Raw genomic sequence first — 23,579 nt, forward strand, 5'->3', positions numbered from 1 at the left:
CATGTTGTTTAATTGGAAGTGTTGATCAAATGCTCGTGAGCGCGAATCGGATAAGAGCATTGAGCACTCTGGGTGGGTTCGGGGAGCACCATGGTGCTCGCGAGCAACTGGTTGAAGATGCCTGCCCTGGAGCATAGGCTTTCTTATTCGAGAATGATACGACCACCCATAGTCTTCCAAACTTATTTGTTTCGTCACTCCCTTTCTCAGAAAAAAAAAATGTTCCCATCAACCACTGCCCTTGTTAAGTCAACCTAGAGGATCCCACATTGTGTCTGTAGGTTTTACTGCCTCCTCCCCCCCCCCCGCCCCCAAACAGCAATATCGCCCAATTTGAGAAACACTGCGCTAACCAACGGGACGTTTCACAAAGGGTTTCCCCTTAACTTTGAAATGAGATAACTTTGAAACAAGTGGTACGTTTGATAGATAGACCTGGAATTTTCAATACACCGGTTTGCAAGAATAATTACAATTTTAACTTATAGATAGCGCCACAGTCGGTTGGTTTCATTTCTTCTTCCTGTGGGGCTATTTGAAGGTCATTGTTTACAGGACCAGTCCTCAAACGCTTCATCATCAGCTTGAACAGCTCAGCTCTGAGGCATATGCATTCATTGCAGTGGAGACATAGGCTACATTGCAGCAAAGTGTGATATGCACACATTGTATAACACGCGTAGAAAATATACCGCACTGCAAGAAAGTGGTTTCAAACTCTGCTCTTCACTTCTATCCCGTCATTGTTAGGCAAAAGGCAACCATTGCACTTCATTCACAATTTTAAATATAGATGGCAACACACTGAAAAATCGGACACAACATTAAATACGCACTCAGACTGTTAGGTACAAGTACTCTGTTCCAGACTAAGCCACGAAGTTGATCTCGGCAACGGGATGAGTCCGGCGGCAGAGTTCTGGCGTTCATTCATTCAGACAAAGCGACCATTTCGAATTCTATAGTTTCGTGATTTTACTCTCGTTTACGAAGGACAACATCACCAACAGTTTAAAAGACGTTGCATCGAGTCTGTGGCACTATCTATCAGCAAAAGTTGTAACTGATTTCCATAAACCGGCGTAATTGAAATTCCGTGCCCACCCATCAAACACACGACTTGTTCCATCTTTCTGTCTATTCCGGGGAACCCCCGTATGACGAATCGCCGGCCGGAGTGTATAAGCAGCTCATCTTTCTATCCCTCTTTTCAAGTTATGTAATTTCAAAGTTAGGGGGGGGGGGGGGGTGTCCTTTCTGAAACACCGTATATGACGTGAGCCTGTACAATGTCTACCAGTTATTACTGGCCCATTGTACTACAGACCTGTGATTTGCCCGACTGTTGGTAAAAACCTAGAAACTACATAGCGCATAAAAGGGATAATAATGATAGGGCAAAATCGGTGGCTCGTATATGCCTATTCATTACGCTATTGTCTCGAGCCTCTTATAAGATGATTACGTCTTATGAGAATTTTTTTTTCCCCCATCGCTTAACGGTATTTTTCAGATTTTTCCCGAGTCGTAGTTGATAAATATGTCATGAAAAATATTGCCAGAAGGGAATTTCCCATTGTTCCTTATGATTTTTGAATAAAGCAATAATAATAGTTATTTCCCTCATTGTCTCTTACAGGATTCACCATTTTTTACACATGAGTGTCCAGAACGGTACTTTTGATTGAAGGCGAAAGACTCGTGGGGATTTTTCATAGGAATTTCGACGGGGATTTTTGTCATTTATGCACGGGAATGAGGAATTTTGTTTTTCAGAATGTAAAAGTTTGTTTCAAGACTTTATATTCTGCCGATACTCGGAAAAAAAATTTATGTAATACAAAAAAATAGTGTATTAAAAGAAAAAGATTTCGTATAATGTTTCAGCAATTAACCGCCACGCAATTCACTGCTGGGAAAATTCACCCACAAGCAATTCATCATTCATCGACAAAGTGATATAGTGAATGAGCAAGTGAGCGAGTAAGTTAGCAAGTGAGTGGTTGACAAGTGAGTCAAGTAGTTGGTGAGTGTGCAGATGAGATACACGATGCAGATGCTTACACGCTCACTCACTCGGTAATTCACGTTCTCACTCGGTCATTCATACTGTCACTCATTCGTTCACTCACTAGATCACTCATACGGTCATTGGCTCTCTCACTCACTCACCCATTCGCTCATAGTGTCACTCAACCGCTCACTTACTCACTCACTTGATCACTCATTCAATCGCTCACTCACCCAATCACTCGATCACAAATATGGTTACCCATTTACTCAGCCAATCACCTAATCACTTGATCACTCATACGGTCGCGCACCCACTCATACAAATACAACACCACAACAGGCAAAATTTCCAACGAGGTGGCAATCATTCATGAGATCACTCACTCGATCAATCACCCAATCACTTGTTCACTTATACGGTCACTCACTCGGTTATTCGTATGGTCACTCATGTGGTTACTCATTCAGCCACTCACTCGGTCACTCATAAAGTTCCACACTTGGTCATTCATACAGTCACTGATGACGAACTGTTGTTGGTGAATTTTCTCGGTGGTGATTATTCCGCCGATGAATTTTCCCATCGATAAATTGTGTGGCAGTGTGAAATGTTGTCGGTCTCATAATGTTAATCCATATTATCATTATCGGCCTTCTCCCCACTTTTTGACACTACTTAACTATATATTCCTTTGATAGTAACTATGTCCCATACAATAGAAGCTATAACTAGCTTCTGTGTTGATGGCTTTCTTTCATATCTTTGATAAAAGTTCAGAGAATGAAAGCCTCCAAATTTGGCGATGGCTTATGAATGAACGAATGAATGATTGATCCATCATTCTCAGCGCCGGCATCAATAGAAGATCTTTTGCGTTGCCGTCGTCCGCCCATGGGCTTCGCCTTTAAGAAATGCCAATTTTGCGGCACGCCCTATTTTTCTAAAGGATAATGTGAAATTAACGATTGACAAAAAACGAGAAGATAAATTTTTTCCCCCTTTTTCTCTGTCCCTATGAAGAATAGGCGTCTCTCTCTAAACGCGAACATTGGTGATAAATGGCGATATATCAGGGTATATTAGAACTTCCCTTATAAGATTTTTTTTCTGGAAAAACATTTTAGGACCCAGCATATAGTACTGTATACAAAGAGGGTGTTTTTGTTGCAAGTCACTTGATTAAGTGATCTGGAATAGTGCCACTGGTTACTTAAGTGATTTGCAAATGTGTCGCGGATCATTTAAGTGGTCAAGGAATGTGTCGCGGATCATTTAAGTGGTCAAGGAATGTGTCGCGGATCATTTAAGTGGTCAAGGAATGTGTCGCGTATCAGTTAAGCGGTCTGGGAATGTGCCGCAAGCCACAGTGATGTGTAACTGCACCGTGAGTTAATTGTTCAGTAACAGTGACTTAAGACTGCGCTCATACATGAGCGAAGAGGTACGAGTTCCAAGAATTTCGACTAGGAAGAAAAGAGCATGGTAAAAGAGAAGGGGATAGAGAAAATGGCTGGAGTGGTTCTGAAATGTAAGGGTGTGATGATGATGATGATGATGATCCCTCCGCAGAAGAAGGGAAAAAAAGGGGGGAGAAACGGACCAATCAGCAAGCAGATAGCGAAAATCAGCAGATCGAGTTGAAAACAAACATGTTTGTTCAACTCCCGCACCTCGTTGTATGACTGACCTCTTTCTCTTTTTTCGCCTCGCTCCTCGAGTAAGTGAGGTCGCTAGTCTCTGTTATGTGCACTCTCGTACCTCTTGGTCGCCTCACTGTTCGTACGGCCCAAGTGTTCTGGAAATATGTCGCAGGCCGGTTGAGTGATCTGGCACTGTGCCGCGGTTCACTGAAGTAATCTGTAAAAATGCCGCTGGTCACTTGATCTATGAATGGGCCGCAGGAAACTGTGCCACAGGTCACTCGAGTGTCCATATTTTGAAATAAAGATGAATATGTGCTTTAATCATAATGTAGGTCTGCTTGCTCCTTGCAGAGAGACTTTTTTAAATAGGATATTTGCTCGCATTCACGCCTTGGAGTTGAAAAACCACAGAAAACCAACTCCAACTAGTTTTCCAAAAGACAACTGATGTTTCTGTGAGGGGCACCAAAGTGGTAGGACAATAGGCTCAACCATGTTATTCCATATATTCCACCCATTTTCTCACATTTCTCGCTACGGCCTTGCATCGTAGGTTGGTATATATTCATAGACCAAGTTAGTCTAGTGCAAAAAGTCCAAGAATCACTACGTTGCACCAAGTAGATTTAGAAAAACGCCAGTTTTAATCCAAAAGAATCATTTTTAAGTGTCAATAAAGTCATCTAAATATCCCCTCCCCGGGGGGGAGGTAGGGGCAACTGCCCCGGGTGGCAAAATTTAGAGGTGGCAGTTTTAGGTGGGAACAAAGAACACCGTTACAAAATTATCGAACTTTAAAGTTGTAGGGGTGGCAAAATAATGTTAGCCCCAGGTGGCGAAAATCATATTACGGCCCTGTTCACCCCCCCCCCCTCCAATGCCAAAAGCACGAATGTATGTGCAATGTCCCCAGGAAACAAAACAAAAAAACGCTGAAACGGAGGTTTGAATGTTTACTCTACCCATGCTACTTCTGTAGAAGTTATTTTCCTAAAATTTTTTGTAACATTAGTTTCAATGGGGATTCACATTCGAGTTTCAGGCAAAACCTAGACAGCAAAATAAGCTATCCAACCAGCTGATAAAAAAAAAAAAGTGAAAATTTTGCACATTCGTGCTTCTAGCATGGGCGTGGGGGCGCTTTGTTATCAGTTTTCACCGCTCGAATCAAGCAGCTGTTATGCTGAAAAACAAACCTTATAGTATGTAAAATATATCAAAGAAAACGCATTAGCGGTGTTCGGAAAAACAAATGAAGAAGTGATTTTTTGGTCTTTTTTTTCTGATGCCAATAATACGGAATAACAATTTTATTATGCGCTGAACATCTCCAGAATAAAACTGACTTCGCGCTCGTGTACAACGAGACGGGAAAATATACAAAAAAGATATATATAGTAGGTACTTTCTGTAATAACACCATAATGACAATAATAATAATAAGCCATAAATTTGTTTTTCCCTTTTCCTTTTTATGTGCGGTAAGGGATAATCCTGAAAATCCCACATAAACATATTTTCGTTCTGGTTTTTTTATACATATATATATATATTATTTATCCTCAGTATGGAGATGAATCATTGTTTGTAGATCCATCTGGAAGGGAAAAAATAATAATAACCGTAAAATGCTTCTCTCGCGCGCTATAACGTGAAATGCGTTGTTGTAATTCGGCTTTTGAGTAGGGCACACACGCGCACAGCTGTTCATAGAGTTGCCCAAAGCCTGGTGAGAGTGAGTATCTTTTTTTTTATTTTGTCACATTCTCAGGCCTTACGTTTCCAGACCGACGTAGTTCTTGGTAGAGATCAGGTAACAGAGAACTTTTTCGTCTTTTTTTTAAATCATGTGTATGTTTTAGATCATGTTAATCACCTAATATGCATCGTGTAAGATCTTGTCCTCCCTGTACACTCCCATTATTGAAACCATCATCCGAATAAATTTCGGCAACCATAAAATACATAAAAAAGGGAGCAAAATTTCACCTTTTACTTTTTAATCGTCGTTATTTGTAGTATACGTAGAGAAGCTCAGGAACAGAGTATGGACTTACACGGGTAAGCAGAAAAGAAGTTCTCTACGACTTATATTTTAAAATAAATTCAAAGAAAGCTGTGTGATATATATAATAAAATTTAATCAGAGTACTCTTAATTAATCTGTAAAGTGTTTTTGGAATTTTCCGCGGGTTCTAATTTTTGATACCGTAACAGTCAGTACGGATTGATAACGGACAAAAAATCGAGAAATTAATTCTAGCTAAACTTAGATTGAAAGAGGGGGGGGGGGCATTTTTAAAGAGTGTGTCACCAAATAAATAAACTGCATATATTGTAGAGAAAAAAATTGCCCACAAGTCAAATCTGACTTTTTAGGTATTGCGCCAGGGTGACTGCACTGGATTGCAAAAGATCCGGTGTTCAACCGGAGTGATCCCGAGTTCAACTCGGCATAGTATCCAGAAAGTCTCTTGATTTGACGTACTCGTATATACATAGACGTACGCAGGATTTTCTCAATGGGGGAGAGGGGAAGGTCCCCCATCATTTTCTTTCTCCAAAGGGGGGGGGCGAGGTTGCATCTTTTCTAGCAAAAAATAACACTGTAACTCAGCTCTACCCCCCCCCCTCCCCCACCGCGTATGTACTGCTCGTATATACTGTACTTTCAACATGTCATCCGGAAATAAATATTTCAGATATACGGCAATCGCATCAGTTTATAGTGTAACGGTAAAAGTCATAAACCAGTAACTGTAAGCGATTGCCGGTTATTATGCATAATCACCAATCGTCTCTATGTTTCATTAATTTCACTACATTTATTATTTATACCGGCGATCATTCCCAAATGTTGTTGGTGGGTTTGATAAATATGGGGGAAAAATTATCACCTCTCTTCTCTTCATTTAATCATTTTACCAGTTTTGCCCAGTTTTTTCGTTCACCGAATGTATTTTGCAATGAAATTTGATTAACTGTAATTTAAATGAGTGAGAAAAAAGAAACATAAAAATTATCATCAATCTTGAAATGTTGATCTCCTTCATATGTATCAACCTGTGCAAACAAAACCAACATTACCTACAGAATTTATCTTGAAGTTTACGCACAATTTCAGTAAATTTAAGAAAGTTCATTGAAGATTTATTATACATCCGTTTTTTTGACCTACGCCGTAAATTCACAACGTATGAGCTAAATTTTTCTAACTTACCAAAATTATTAATCCGCTGATTGGGCATTGATCACCGGATTTATAAGTTTTAGCGTAAAATATTTGTATTTCGAATTACTGTGTACATATCATATTTTCCACTCTTTTCCTTGTATCATAATTCTGCCGATATTAATTATCTATGCGTGTGTGTGTGGATTGTCTTTTCGGGGTTTTTTTTTCCTTTCTTCTTTTGCTCTCTGCAGAAATATCTTTTATTCTCTTATGACTTTTGTAACATTGTGTGTTGGAACGACTTTTACTTTTTATATTTTATTTTTCTATGAAGTGCAATTGCGGTCTAAGGCTTATGTCACAATATACTATGACGTTCATGTCTGTGCCTGTTGATCTGCGTTTCCATTGATTCCATTTTCTTCGTGTATGTTCCACGAACAAACCAAAAAAAAAAAAAACCAGTGACACGTCCTGTGGTTATGTGGCTTTCTGTGTATATATGTTTCGTCTGTATAAGCTCTCTGATTACGTACATGGTTGTGTATTTCATCATTCTTTTGTAGCTGTTTCTCTTTTTCCCTCTCTGACCTAAAGTTTTTTTTTTTTCATTACACTTCAAACAACTGGTCGTAATAACGAATGGAATTAGATCCCTAGAAGTACGTTGTATGCATACGTTCAGTCAGAGATGAGGATATGAGTTATGATGAGATACGGTAATCTATAGAGAGAGAATCATGTTTCTAGATTTGATTGCAATTGACGAAAAATACTTTTTTTTGGCCTTGGCAATATAATTTTCATAAGGTATATTGATTAATTTTTTAAAAGAACTTAATTACATGCGTGACGTCAACACATTGTATAACGCCACGAAATAATTAAAATTTGAAGTATGAAAATGAATCAATTTGAGAAACTTTTTGTGTTTGTTACACGTCCCCATGGCCCTCACATCCTGGAGCGGAGCCCGTAGGATGGGACTTTTAGCGGACCCTCAGACCAGACTTTTCACGGGCCCCTTTATAGTGAATTTATGGCGTGAAAAAACAAAAAAAATGATGAGAATCGTCCCGGGCCCCATGGGTGGAGCCCTGTCAGCCTCCCTCCTGTAGGGGCCATGCACGTCCCTTGGGGAAAGTTTCGTAATATTCCCGTATTAGCTAAAACATTGGAATCCCAGCCTTAATTATGATTTTAAATATGATTTATGATTTTAATAATGCGTTTTAATAGAGGAGAAATGTGAGACAAAAGAGGAAATAGTATTTATGGGTATTTCCTCGCCCCACAGTCTGTTACTGTACACTGAATAAAAATTTCAAACGAGTAAGTCCCCGTTTGTCTTGTGGCCTACGCGGTGTATGAGACTCATGCTGAAAAATTGATATATTCGAAAGGTAGAGGAAATATATGCGCTAAATCAACTATCTAGCAGAGCTGGAGAAATCTCCAAAAATTTTACATCCATGGTCGAGCGTGTAACTTAAAACAATATATATCCGAATCAATATTTTACATGCCCGAAAAATACTATCACTCAGTATACTAACTTGAAAAAATTATAAAAGCAAATTGATTTTATTTGCATATTTCCTCTCGATAAAAATATCGAGACTGAAACATTTTTTTTTTAAATCTAAATTTTAAAGGAAATAAGAAAATTCAAAAGAAATGTGGACGCTAATTAAAAAAAATCACAAACTAGTCAAACCGTTAATTGTGATTTTCCGTGCTGTTGTCGTAGGAGAAGAAGTCACCAAATTACAATTCGCCTCGCTTTTTTGAATCATGGCAGAATCAGGCAGGCGCGGCTAGGGTGGCCGGATCATGCGAGTGAGAAACCGCGAAAAATTCAGATAGAAATTATGACAAATTGAGTTTGTGAAATCGGGACATAATGCAAATTTACTGATGAAAACCGGGATATCGTGAAAAAATAAAATTCAGAGGGCATTATAGTGTCGAATTGCACGGCAGTGGATAAAAATTACCCAATAGCCTAGTATATCTAAAAGCCTTGATCTTGTACGGTTCAGTTGAGTGTTTTTCAACCTTCTCCCTCATTGCAGACTGCTGATATTGAATGGAAATGTTCGCAAATAGGCATAAATGTGATTTACTAACCGGTGTAAAAAAAAAAAAATTAGAATTGGAGGCAAAATTCCTACTCATCTGTGACTTATTATATTTCGCAATTTTATAATTTTTTTATTATAAATACGAGAACCTGCTTAACGCTTGGACTCCTGCTGACACCTATTGAATGAAAACATAACTATCTGTTATAATTCGCAAAATAAAATGATTGCTTGTTTTGAAAGGATATGCTGAATGGAAATGAACAAAATGCAGTATGAAAAAACTGTAATTTCTTCTCTTTGTTCTTTTTTTTTATTCTGCATACTTGCGTAAATTTCATTCGCCAAAATATCAGTTGTTATATTTTTGATGCTTACAAAAAATGATCTGGTGGCAAACATAAAAAATATATTAACCTCTATTTTAGCACATATAATTAAAACCGGTTATGCAGAACAGAAACAAATAACATAAATATTGTTACGAACTATAAATGATAGATGGCGCAAGTCTTAATCGAAATCTTCTGTTGGCTACGAGAGTTGATACCGGTTTTGGTTTATCAGAAAAAGATGCGATTGGTGCGAACATTCTAGAAGGTCCCGCCCCTCCAGACCTCCAGACAGTGGTTCCGCACCTCCGTACGGTGGCGCCGCCAACTTGGAAACTCTAAAGTAGAATTTTGTGGAATGTTTCTTTTCTGGAAGTTTCGACAGACGTATAAAGGGAGTTGTGAGATTTTGAGGCTCGAGAGAGATTCGATGAAAAGTCAGTTGTGATTGAACTTTGCGAGAAAGTTGTTAGCTCTCGGATTGGCTTGTAGATACGTGTATAAATGTTAGAAATTTTTCTTTAAAAATTAAAATTCTTTGCTTTTGGTGAGGGTGTTTTTCAATGGGAAAAGAAATCGTGTTTTTTTAATATTTGTTACTGTAATGATTGTATAAGGGGCTTGAGTAATGGATGAGTGATGCTGTGGCTGTCTCTTTCTCTCTCTCTCTCTCTCTCTTTCTCTCTCTCTCTCTCTCTCTCTCTCTCTCTCTCTCTCTTCAAGACAAATATAAAAAAATGTACCGCGTCCGTTTCTTACCATTGATCCGGGATTTCTCATAGTCCAACTTGCTGGACCATAACGAAAGGAAATCCTATCACAGATCATCATTCTTTCTCTCACCCCCTGCATTCAAGTAACTAAAGATAGATGGTGATGACTCATGATGATGAAGGTAATTGAACTCAATTTTTTCTTCTTTTTTTTAATATCTGACCTAGCTTAAAATTGGTTGGTTGCCCTTGAAATATCAAGCTGATGTACATTTTCCTCTTTTGCAACCACTCTCTAATCAGGACTTACCATGTGAGGGGTAAATTAGTATAGTACGCTTATATATGGGGAAAACTAAAAGAAGGCGTGGAGGGTCATAAGTAGTACCTCGTTTACTGGAATGTAGAACGAAATCGTGAACGGCCCTTGTTGCATCCTTTGAGTACAATTTAATGGGATTACGAGGAGCGATGAACTCGAGCAGCAACACCTGTACGTTCACCATTTGTGAATTTCACTTGTCGGAGATAATGGTGGATTTTTGTAATAATCTGGTGCGAGATTTTTTTTTAAAAATGATTCTTACTCTAGATGTAGTGATGATTCAGGATGCATAGTCACTCTGTAACTGATATTTCTTTCAACTGTCACGTGGATCTTGTTGTAGTGTGTGATTATGCACATTTTGATATCTCCCCACCTCTCGTATTTCTTTAGTATTTCCTATTATTTTACTTCGCGCCCGACGCTCAAAAATGCCTATCCTACGTGATGATATGATGAATTTATAATTAACATTCGATGACGGATGAATGCAATTTTGTCTTTCCTCTTTGTTTTATGCCACACATTTCAAGGACACGTCGATCACACTTTTTCTCTAACACAGGGAGTCCTTCAACCTCTGTTTGGAATCGCAAGTAGCATTTTACGCAGAGTCCGGTAAGACTGTCTGAGAGATTATAAATAGTTTATATCAGTGTTTTCCACAATCAGCGCTTACTTATCCCAAAAAAAACCCCTCCACTGTGGTCTCAGACCGAGAAAACCAAGCAGGGTCGGACTTGAGCAGGTGGGAATTGTACAGTCGCACCGGGCTTCGAAAGTGTTGTAGGGCCGTGAAACGGAATCAAATACCAGGCATTGACTATTCACTCATTTTTTGATATTGACTAAGGAAGCCCCGCGCTTTTGAAATTTTACCAATTTTCAAAAATGTCATATGAAATATGAAAAAACAAATGCGCCTTCCGCCTTCATAATAAACGCATTGAAGCATTCTTTCCCCTCCCCCCGCCCACCAGTGATGACTTTTAACTGACTCCTTAAATTGATTTTACTGCAAAATTTATAGCGCAAAAAATTGAAAAACGTTTAGGTCTATCTTCCTCACACCTCTAAGCTGTCATCCGGTAAGGCGATGCATTTAGATATTATTAGAGGAGGAATTTTTAACCTTTTGTGCTCCACGGATCCTCTATACCAAAGAAACGAGGGCCAGATCCAAGAACCCCAAGGGAGCCTATGAACTCCTGCTTAAGAACCACTTGGAGCTTCATAAAATTGTTTTTCTCACCAGGCAGCCAAGTACTGACTCTGACTCTGGAATCAAACCATAGCTGCTTCGATCTAATTTCCGAAGCACATCCCGCGGACGCTTTAACAACATGCTGTGAACCCCGAAGTATATCAAGGGGCGTGGACCGCATTTTTAAGAACCACTGGTCTATATATCGCTGAAATAGCTATATAGCAACTTGGCCTGGTTTGAGCACGGATATCCATGGCTCTTGCATGAAAAAATCTAGCCTGGTGAGAGGGGGGGGGGGGTTATCAACTTTATTTGTTTTCTTTCACAACAAATTCATAAGAAAGTGGTCCATGAAATATATCTAGATGCCCCTCTCCAGGATCAGCATCATCTTAATGCATGGAGACCACCCAGGCACGGCCTCACGATAATAAGATCCAGCTGCAATTTTCAAGAGCAAGCATGTAAACTGTTAGGCAGGTATTTCTGGCTAGGAAGAGGGAAGCGAAGTACTCTAAAAAATCCCTTTAACCGAGGCCTAGTACGGAGGGGGGGCGGATAGGGGCATCATTAAGACGGCCCTGTTCGTCCATGTCCAGGATGTGAGGAAGAGGAGGCGGGAGGATAAATTTTCTAGCGAGCATAATGTTGTAATGGCCATTACAAAAAAGAAAAGTCGATGTGGATTTTCATTCAGACTCACAGCGAAGATACCATTTTTCCGTCGTTTGGTTTTTATGTTCTTCGCCCTCTCGCTCTTTAAAAGGCTGCATATATCTCTTTGTCCTTGTGCCCGAAACCCCATGAGTGCCGCCGTAGCACTGTGGGAATACCGAATAGCACTTTTTATTTTATATATTTTTCGCTCTCTCTCTCTCTCTCACCACGAACCAGTTCACTAGCCACCTGTCCATTACCCTCAGCAGGAATTTTATCTGGTCGCTAGCAATTGGTTTGAATAGAGGTGGTAAAAAAAAAAAAAAAATTGTGGATCGAATATCGATTCGAGTCAGCTGACTATAAAACTCCCATGAGCCTTTGCGCGGCCTTTTCATTGATGTTAGAATGAGATGTGGGGGGGGGGGGCGCGCTTCTTCTTCTTCTTGCCGTGTTCATTGTGCACAACTGGGTATCGATCTTCCCGACGCCAGAAGGAAGCAAGTCGACCCAGCGAGAAGACTGCTCTGAAAATTAAAGGTGAGCAGCTTATATAACCACAAAATCGTATTTCCACTTAATCTATTTTTCACTCATAAAACTCAGTACCTGATACCTAATAAAGAATATACTTCACCAATCGAACGAAAAGATGAGATTTTGCAATAGTTTTTTTGTTTTATTTTCCTGGTTTTCTGTACTTTTGATTTGCGATCTTTCTTGATTTTTGACTGGATATTTTGAATGAAAAATCCCCGGTTTCTCGTTACGATTTTTTTTTTCTTCCGATTCCTTTTTCGTTTTCTTTTTTATTTTTGCTCTTGGTGTATCCATAATCAGATTTGTGACTTTGAACTTCCATCCTCAGTTGTGGCTTTTCCATCTGCCAAAGGTGGAGATGGAATTTTGCATACTTTTAGTGCTTTAATTAGTGAAATTTTGCTTGTGGGTGTTAGTTATTGCTGTATTTCCATCTCTGTATTGTCCCGGGATCTAGTTCTTAATTTAGCATCATCTGTCAGTGTGCTTTTTAGTGATGTTTCTTGGTCAGTGCTTATATAAACGCAAAATCGCATTGCCACTTTTTTTTTTCTGTATATAAAGCTCATAACTGGATATTTAATCGAGAATTATACTTCACCACTCGTACGAAAAAGAAAAAAAAATTGCATAAAGTTTTCTATGCTTTTGGCTTCTTATCTTTCTTGATTTTTGACAATATTTTGACTAAAAATCCTGGTTATTCGTTACCAAGATTTTCTTTGGATTTTTTTTTTCTTTTGGTGCATCCATCCTTAGCTTTGTGACTTCGAACTTGGTGGTGATGTTGCATATTTTTAGTGCCTCAATTAATGAAATTTTGCTTGTGAATGACAGTTACTTATGTTATTTTATCCTTGTATTGTCCTGGGATCTAGTTCTTGATTTAGCATCATCTGTCAGTGTGCTTTCTAGTGATGTTTTTAGCTTGAGTGAGTTATTTGGTCAATGCTTATACCACCACAAAATCGCATTACACTTCTTTTTCTATGTATAATGCTCATAATCGGATACCTTAATAAAAAATATGCTTCATCACACAAATGAAACGATGAGATTTGCATTAAGTTTTTCTGGGTATTTTGTGCTTTTGATTTGCGATCTTTATTTGATGCTTCAGTGAATATTTTGAATGATATCCCTGGTTTCTCGTTACCAAGGTTATCTTTGCGTTTATTTTAGTTACTCTTGGTGTATCCATCCTCAGGTTTGTGACTTTAAACTTTGTACTTAGCCTGATTGTGAAGGGATGTTGCATATTTTTAGTGTTTTAATTAGAGAAAATTTGCTTGTGGACAGTTATTGCCGTGCTTCATCTCTGTATTGTCCCGGGATCTAGTTCTTAATTTAGCATCATCTGTTAGTGTGTTTCCTAATGATGGGGTTTTTTTTTTAGCTTGAGTGAGCAATCTGGTCAATGCTTATAATATAACCTCAAAATCGCATTCCACTTCTTTTTCTGTGCATAAAGCTCACAATCGCATTCCTTAATAAAGAATATCGTTTTGTGCTTTTAGTTTGCGATCTTTCTTGATTTTCGACTGAATATTTTGAATGAAATCCCGGGTTTCTCGTTTCCAACGTTTTCTTTTTGGGTCTATTTTTTTTTCCTTTTATTTGTTTTTGGTTTATACGTCTTCTCCGTTTTGTGACTTTGAACTTGGTACTTGGCTTGATTGTGATGGGATGTACGTATTCTTTGTTGCTTACATAAGTGAAATTTCGCTTGCTGATGATAGTTATTGTTGTGTTTCATCCCTGTACGGTCCCGTGATCGAGTTCTTAATTTAGCATCATCTGTCAGTGTGCTTTTTAGTGATATTTTTAGTTTAATTCATTGGTCAATGATTGGAGCTGAATCAAAATTTTAGAAATGATGCAAGAGGGTAAATAAATTTCGTCGTTATGTTTATCCATTCAATTTTTTTTAGCCCTCTATGGTCCTGTGTATATTTGAATATACATTGCAAATACATGGTCAAAAAATTCATTATACCACTCAATGTTTTATATCCTCAATGTTTTCGGTATTTCAAAAAAGTACATCTCTTAGTGTCATTTCAGTAAAAAATACGGCTTTGCAAATGCTATACGTTTTATCTAGAAAGAGTTGGTTCTTTATTGGTGGCATTTTTTGAGATCTGCTGAAGTTTTACATATTCAAAGACTTACAAAATCACACCAAATCGAGGGATTTGAATTAAAATTCATTGTAAAAACTACTCGACTTTGCTAAGCATAAAAGGAAAATGTATATTTTACGCTTAATTAACCATTTTTGGCTAAAAAATCCCCCAATTAATTAAATTGTTGTGATGATGATTATTGTTTCAATTAAAAATATACTAATAGCACCCATTCACATCCATATTTGCTAAAAAAAAATTAAATACGTTGTTATGGGGGGTGAACCAGAAAGGGTTTAGTTCAAATTTAAAATGCCGAATTGACTCTTTTTTTAATATATCCAGCAATTTATAGAAAAATTTCTTGCGTCATTCTATCTGCTACAAATGCTTTTCAGTGATGGTTTATAGCTCCATTCAGTTGTCAATGCAATGCTTCGAACCGAATAAAATTTTTTGAAACGATACCATATGAGGTTAAATAGTTTTTTAATTCGTTTTATATAATTTTTTTTGCAAGTTTAAAATATCGAAATGACTATTTTTTTAATTTATTCAATGATTTCGAGATTTTCTTTAATTTCTAAGTGCAATTTTTATTGTTAGAGAAATATATAGAAAGGTTTCTTGCATCTCTCACACACACTTACTTTATTGAATAAATTATGGTTTTTGTTTATAGCGTAGGTCCCCCAAACTTTTTGTTCCATCGCCCCCTTCTTCAAAATTTGTTTTTCTCATCACCACCCAACTCAAGCCAACCCACGGGATCCTATTTAATAAAGCCACAGTTTTTACAGCTTCCCCTAACCCTGGGGGAAGCGATACTTTGAGACACATTGGTTTATAGCTTCATTCATTGGTCAATGCAATGATTGGAACTAAATAGAAGTAAATAAATGATTCGAGAGGTTAAATGAATTTAGTCATTATTTTAATTCATTAAAATTTTTTAAGTTTAAATTTAAAATACAGAAATGACATTTTCTCAATTTTATTCGAAAATTTTAAGGTGATTTTTTTCTATTTTCTGTTAGAAAGTTTCTTTCGTCATTTCATCGAGTGCAAATACTTTTCAATGATGTTTTCATCTTCATTCATTGATCAATGTGGTTCGAGTTAATAAAAATTTTATAAATTGATACAAAAGGTTAAATAAATTTTGTCAAATCAGTTTTCTTTCCTTCTGAAAAGAGAAAAATGCACAAATTGCGTTGTCCCCCCCCCCCCAAAATGCATTTCATGATTTCACGGTTGTGTTTCACAATGAATTGCCCTTTTTATAGTTGATGAAATTTATAGAAAAGTTTCTTGCGTCATTTCGTCGACTATAAATGGTTCCATTACTCCCGACACGAGAGAAACGAATAACACTTTCGGTTAATTTTTCAATTTCCATTTTCTTCTTTCGTCTGGATCTGTTCAAATGTCCCGGTTAAATTTATTCCCAGAACAGTTGAAAGCGCGACTGATTTATTCGCTGAAATTTCTCCTTTATTTTAAGTAACCTATGCCATACATTACATCCTACGAACATTTTCAACATTTGATCATTATTACTGGGCCATCGTAACGCAGATTCCAGGCGTCGCTAGGTTAGTCGTTGTTGGGGGAGCGCGTTTTCATTATTGAATAAGACCATTATTGAATTAGCATGTTCAAGATACAATTTTTGAATGAGCGTTTCCTTGAGAAACCATTGTTGAAAGCAGTTGTGTCTCAATTAATGAATCAAAAGAGATTAGAGATTTTTTACTCATTCTTAAATTATGCTAAAGTAAGTATTTTTCATTTTTCTTTGAAATAGTATTTCATTCACGCTGTTTTTACCTTTGCAAGAATTTTCTACCAAAGAAGTAAAAGGACACTAAAAAACCCTTGCTCGTTGCAAACATGATCCGGTTTTAAGAGAATACTGTTCAAAGAATATAATGTGAAAGAATATTGTTGAAATTAATAAGTTTTAAGAACTAATTTTTTATGAAGACAATGTTTTGGCGGATGGCCATTAAGGTCCAGAACCTCGAATCGAAAAGGAGATAGAAATTTTTTATTCATTCTTAAATTTTATTGCGTTACTTTATTATTGTTAGTATTGATTTTTAGTATTGTTATTTCTTACATCGCTATTTTACTCCGTTTTCTTCGGGGTAATTCGATTCAGTATTTTACCTCAAAAATAATTTTTTGCGTATGTTAATAAATGCAATAAAAGTGTTCGGATCCTGCTGCAATGGACTCGCTAAGATGGCCTTGGTTCATGAATACGTTTTTTAGGGACCATTCTTGAATGAATTTGTTTTAACAAACATTGTTGGAAAAAAATGTTTTAACATTGCTGGGAAGAAATGTTTTAACATTGATGGAGAGAAATGTTTTGTTTTAACATTGATGGAGAGAAATGTTTTGTTTTAACATTGATGGAGAGAAATGTTTTGTTTTAACATTGATGGAGAGAAATGTTTTGTTTTAACATTGATGGAGAGAAATGTTTTGTTTTAACATTGATGGAGAGAAATGTTTTAACATTTATGGAGAGAAATGTTTTAACATTTATGGAGAGAAATGTTTTAACATTGCTGGGGAGAAATGTTCTAGCATTGTTGGAGAGAAATATTTTGACATGTTGTGTGTGTGTGGAGAGAAGTGTTTTAACAGGCACTGGTGGGAAAGAAATGGTTTAACGAACATTCCATTTGTCGGGTGTTACTGTAGGGTTCTTTTGTCAAGAGTTCATTGGTCAAGAGTTTCATTTTCTCAGGCTTCTGAAGGATTCGTTCATCAAGGGTTTCATTTTGTTAGGTTTCTAAAGTGTTTCATTTCATCAAGTATCTCAATGGTTCATTGGTCAAGGGTTTTATTTTGTCAGGTTTCTAAAAGGTTTTATTTTGTCAGGTTTCTAAAGGGCTTCATTTTAACAGGTTTCTCAAGGTTTTCATTTATTTAGAAAAGATTTCGTGGCAAGATAAATCTCCCCAAATGATCAATAACGATTGCTCCTAGAATGATGTCGGAACATATAAGTTTATTAACCCTTAAAAAGAAAAAGCATTTCCGAAATTCATATTACTCATAAAGCTTGCTCAAAGTATGGTAAGCCGATCAATACCAGCAAGATATTATAGAGACCTGGGAAGCCATTGAACTTTATTATGCCGGTTTCCAGGAAGCAAAAATTGACAGTCCTCAGAGATAGAGAGGAAAAACAAACAGAAGCGGATACGGTTAATGTTTCTCTCATGTGTGCGTTTGTGCCACTGAACTGGAAAAAAAAAACTAACGCTATTAAATCAGGAAGTTCGATAGAGTCAAACTAGAAACAAAAAAGAGGGTAAACGCATCGTCGTAAACACTGCAATCCTCGTGCTAATGTGTCACTGCAGTTGTGCAATCCTTATTCTATGGTCACACCATTTTCTGTGTTCGCAGTATAGTAGCTTACTGAATATTTTTCAGTGTGTAAGTCAGTCAGGGGGTTTGCTGTATTAGCATTTATTCGACGGTGACTGGGTTAACGGTCACCAGAACCTTCCTCGAAAAAAAATATGAGAATTTTTTTTTTCACCTGAAAATTTCTGTATTTTACGCATGATATGTATGTTACTGGAAGATGTTTGTCGAGGAAACGTTGCTCAAAAATCCGTGCCCTACATTTCAAATTCAAATATAATTCGCTTAAGCTCACCTAAATGCAGTAAATTGGTGTAGATATGTTCTTTTCCCCTGCCCAAAATAAAGAGATAGGTATTTCCGGTTTTCTTTCTTCACTCTTTAACAAAAGAGAAGCTGAATCTCAGTATAACGGACACCTCCCGTTATTGGACTCTATTGAATTATGTTGATGAGACTCGGTTTTGTACAAATGAATGACACGCGATTTTAGGATATTTATATTTTCAAAACTATTGCACATAACATAATCTGTGACACATAAAAAGAAAGAAAAACTTTCGAATTTTTTAAACATCGCTCACAACAGATGGCACCACTTCCACAGGACGCAGTTTTTGATATCAAAAATGGTGACAATGGGGGGGAAATAAAAGTTTCTCTGTGTTAGGGAGAATATATGCAAGAGTTGTTTCCGCTGTGCAGCGCGCATTCAGAAATTTGTAACTGGAAGGGGAAAAAAAAAGAATGATTCAGTTAATTTCAGTCACTGCGTTCTGTGGAAGTGCTTCCATCTATTGAGCGATGAGGGGAAAAATTTGAAAAAATTTAATGTAACACCGATTATGCAAAATAGTTTTGAAAACATTTATTCTTGTTATAATGTCATTCATTTGCGCAAACCCTGTATTTTGCTATCAATTAACAGACACTCTTCGTTAGTGGAATAAATTTTCAGTCCCATTGGTGACCGTTATTAAGAGATTGTACTTCATATACGTATTTATCACTTTTTTAAGCATTTTTTTTTTGTACAAAAAAATATTAGTTTAAATTTTTATCGACAGAGGCCACTGCACGAAATCAAATCATCGAAAATATAAGCATAGTCCTGCAAAATGCAGGGTGTACGATGATTTGGTAACACAAGATTTTCATTATGATGTTGATATTGGTGAATAAAACACCACTCGTGAAGTTGTTTTCCCTCAGCCACGAATCACCAACTGAAGATTAACAAACGTTCCGGACACAGACGAGATTAAAGAAAGGTTCAGGTCCACTCACTCTCACTGAGCTTTTCGTTCAGAGCCCATTGTCGAAAAACTTTTGAACCTTTTTTACCGTTCCGAAAAAAAAAAACCCTTCGTGGGAATGAATTTTTCTCAAACCGCATTCAAATATACCAATTCCTTCCATTCCTATGAATTTTTAAACTATTTACGAATTTATGGGACACCTTGTATTAAACCTTCTCCCACACGTCAATGGATATTGTTCCTCCAGAGGCTTATGGGTGCACCCTACACAAATCATTTTCCTCTTTTGTATCCTTTGCTCTAAAAACACGGGTAGTGAGTATGTACTATTTTAAGCGTCAGTCTTTGTATATCACTGGGAACGATCTACGGAACACCGTCGAGTCGAATTCCAGCCCTGTTAACACGAGTTGTACACTCGGCAGGATTCACTCTTTTCCTTCCATCGTCCACCGTTGATAACAGTGCAGCAGAATTACATCATTCGTGGTGAAGTTTTTAATGTAGACACATTTTTAGGCCAGTTTTTTACAAATGGGGGTTTGTATACATAGTTCGGTGGTGTTTACTTCGCAAAGTAACGAGGGATAGGACTGCATTTCATTCACTGCAGGATTATCCTTTTCACATTTCGACCAATATATTTTCCTTCTTTCCTTTTTCCCTCCACTTTTCAACTGCTTCGAATTCCGGAAAGTGTTAAACATTTCAAAAGAAAAGAGTAGAAACAGGCTGTAATGATAAAAAGGACTTTTGTTATACACAGTGAGGAAGGTCTTTTCGAAATGAAATAACTTATGAAAACAGCAGAAATTGTTAACTTACAGCTATGAAACTTAGATATCGATGTTGTAAAGCAAGAGTTACTCAACCTTTTGAAGAATGCGGGCCACTTCATTGGTTTGAAAACATATCGCGGGTCATATTTGTGATCTATACATGGGGCTGTGCCGCAGGTCACTTAAGTTGTGTTGCGTTTCCCAAGTGGCCTTGGAATGCATTGCGGGTCATTTAAGGGGATCTGGGAATGTGCCACGGGTCAATTAGGTGATCTGGTACGAATGTGTCGCGAGCTAAAGTGATCTAGAGCAGTGTTTCTCAACCGCCTGACCCTGACATCATTCTCACTACGAGTGATTGGTCGTTTCTTTTTACCCCATTCATTCGCCGTTAGTCGTGTGTTTGACCGGGCCTTCCACTTGCAAAAACAAATGAAACCGGGCCGTGGGCATTTCTAAAGATTGAGACCCGCTGATCTGGAGGCCCAGGTCACTTAATCCGTTTGTAAATGTGCCATGGATCACTTAAATGATCTTTAAATGTGCCGTGGGTCACATAGGTGATCTAGAACAGTGTCCCAGGTCACTTAATTGATCTTTAAATGTGCCGCGGATCATTTACCTGTAAGTACGCCGTGGTTCACTTAAGAAATCTGGTTATGTGTTGCTTAGTTCATTTCTATAAAGTTAAGTTTGAGGTTTTGGGTGGCCACATCAGAGGACTCCAAGCGCGGCATTTGGGCCCGCGGGCCATGGATTGAGCATGTATGTTGTAAAATGATCACGCAATCAGATGCAACAAACAGAAACGAGTGAAGAAATAATTGTGGGAAGCATAAACGGGTCGCTATCCATTATGCTTCCCACAATTATAAAACCTTTTTCATACGCGACCCCCACAATCAGTAAAATTTACGCCTCTGTCCTGTATGTATTCTAGTCTGAAAGAAATCTACACAGGAACATTTGGATAAAAATTCACCGAAATATCTGATTGAAATTTTTCTTTCTTTCTTTTTTTACTTTTCGGAAGTAAATAAGTCTTACAAGGAATACGAAGATGGTTTTTAACAGTTGAAAAAATCAAAAACTTCAGTCACCGATATCTCGGCGAATTTTGATACGAATGTTATAGAGTAAGTTTCTTTCAGCATACAGTAAAGGCACCGGTCATTTTTTTATGCACTTCTATTTGTTGCTTCTCAGGCGTAGTCTTTTTTTTACTATAGAGTTGCATAGCTGTATAGAGCTCTCTCCGTTCTCAAGTTATTTCAGGTCGCACCTAAATGTTATACGTGAGGGAGTTTTTGACCTTTTTTGACCCAAATTTTACAAGATCACCTTCTCAACCCATGGGACTGTTTGTTTTTCGAAATTATTGAAACCAATGGCGCAATAAGTGCATCAATAACAGGATTGTAAATGGATTCGTACGGCGCATCTCAGAAGCCACCGTGACGCAACCGTGGTCGCTACCCGTAGGTTAGGAATCCCCGGCTGTAAGTGGATTTGTAAGACCTGTCTCGGAAGCACTGCGACGCAATTTTGGGTCGTGACCCATAGATTAAGAACCCCTGCTATACGCCCTGTATAGACGGTGTACTCTATAGTTAACACCAGTGACCTCTTAACATCTCATTTTTTCTTGTGTCTCCACCATCAAAAAACAAGACCCTTTCTACTTATTAAATTTATTTTCAGGTGAATATATAGCGCGCGAAAATTTTATAAATAAAGTGTATCTCCGAACCCCCCCCCCCCCCGGCTAAATAACCGTCAGCCTCTCTCGGTTGACGAATTCTAAAGTGTTAGTCAATCTTTTGCCCACCGTATTCCACTTGATTTACTTAGATTCTTAACATATGTGTTTTTATTATTTTTTCACCCCTTAATCATTCTGCAAGGCCAAAAGAAGGAGGAGGGCGCATATGACTCCGCTTGGAAACGCAACCTCTTCACACCTGAGCCAAAACTGGAAAAATAATTCATTGATTTGTCTTTGTTGTGTATGTCAAAATGCCCTATGAAGAAAGATTTTTTTTAAATTAATTTAATTTAGGTCGATATCTTTACTAGCACTATTTGAGTTAGGTACGCAAAGGTGTAGATCAGGAGGAGGCGAATCATCGAGGGTGTTTATAGTGAACGGGGGGGTGATGAATATCCACCTCCTCCCAAACAGCCTATGCCAATAAACTTTTTCACCGACGGGGAGGGGAGCTGCCCGTGCTCGGAAATTATTGTTCCACACAATCTGATGCTTTCATTGATTTTATTTAAGGTAGCGAGTGAGATACGTTGCTTATTTTGGAGTTGTTCTTTGCATAGATAGATTGTTTTTATACGTATTTACACAGTACACAGGAAAACCTATCAGATTTTGGCCCTCGCTCAACCCTAACTTAAAAACTTCACATCTGACCGATTAATCAGTTCAAAGACAAGCCTATGAATATAATTTTTAGGGCTGGAAAGGATAAGATGACAGATTCCAGTTTTGTGCGGCAGAATTCTAGTTATATGTTCCCGCAATAGAAATTTTTTTCTCCTTCCTTCCGTTAGAAAGGAAAACACGCTCTTCCTATTCCTTGTGTGTTTGTATAGCTTTTAGTTATGTTTTCATATACGAGTGTGTGTTTAAATCAAGGCCGTAGCTAGAATTTTTTTTTTTTTTTCCTGGAGGAGATCAAGTAGGGATTAAACGCATAAGGTACTAGCTGCAACCCGCGGCTAATTTTTTTTTTTAATTGGACGTTTATGTTAAGAAGGGTAGTGTTCTGACATCTGTGAGAATTCAAATATTCAAATGAGCTACTCTAAGATGGTTTTTCCTTGACCTTTGAAAATGGGAATTTTTGACGTCTTGTAGAGCAGCGTTTCTCAAAGTGTGCGTCGCTGCTCCCTGGGGCATCGCGGCGTGAAGGAGATAGTGATTTATGTGCTTTTATGCTTTGAATTGGTTCTATTATAAGTGAAAATATCTTCTAAACTACTCAAGGGAGAAGCAGATAAACCACGAATTGAACAAGAAAGCTGCGGGTGACAAAAGTTTAAGAACCACTGTTTTAGAGCGATAAGTAAGAACTCCCGCTACTTTTTTCAACACATGGGGCCCTACCCGGAGGCCTCGCATGCATAGGAGAAGGTCTCGTGATAACTTGAAATCCGGACGTATGATTTTCAAGAGCAAGTGTATGTAAACTGGTAGGCTGTGAATTTCAACCAGATAGGACCACCTGAACATCACTTGCCTGGAATACCCATGATGCTCTTAAGGCAGCCATAAAGGCTATGCGTAAGCACAAGGTTTGAGTCCTGTCACCCTAATGGAAAGC

General features: G+C 37.8%; 1 protein-coding gene across 6 annotated transcripts in view; it reads left to right on the forward strand.

The window, feature by feature from the left end:
- The window catches only part of LOC149078607 (inositol hexakisphosphate kinase 2-like), a 104,855-nt gene that overhangs the window by 62,403 nt on the left and 18,873 nt on the right, over positions 1-23,579 (forward strand). Inside the window, exon 1 of one of the 6 annotated variants that reach the window (XM_089240727.1) lies at positions 5,368-5,392. The exons of 3 other annotated variants lie outside the window; for them this stretch is intronic. The gene's annotated coding sequence lies outside the window, so the exon portion shown is untranslated. Of the gene's footprint in view, positions 1-5,367; positions 5,393-5,447; positions 5,471-12,590; positions 12,691-23,579 lie in introns of those variants that run through there. 2 more of the 6 variants (XM_089240728.1, XM_089240725.1) reach the window with 2 other exon arrangements.

This window comes from Pholcus phalangioides, unplaced genomic scaffold, assembly GCF_987345545.1.
Source record: "Pholcus phalangioides strain wild (caught in Gottingen) unplaced genomic scaffold, Ppha-v1.0 ptg000013l_1, whole genome shotgun sequence".
Classification (NCBI taxonomy): domain Eukaryota; kingdom Metazoa; phylum Arthropoda; class Arachnida; order Araneae; family Pholcidae; genus Pholcus; species Pholcus phalangioides.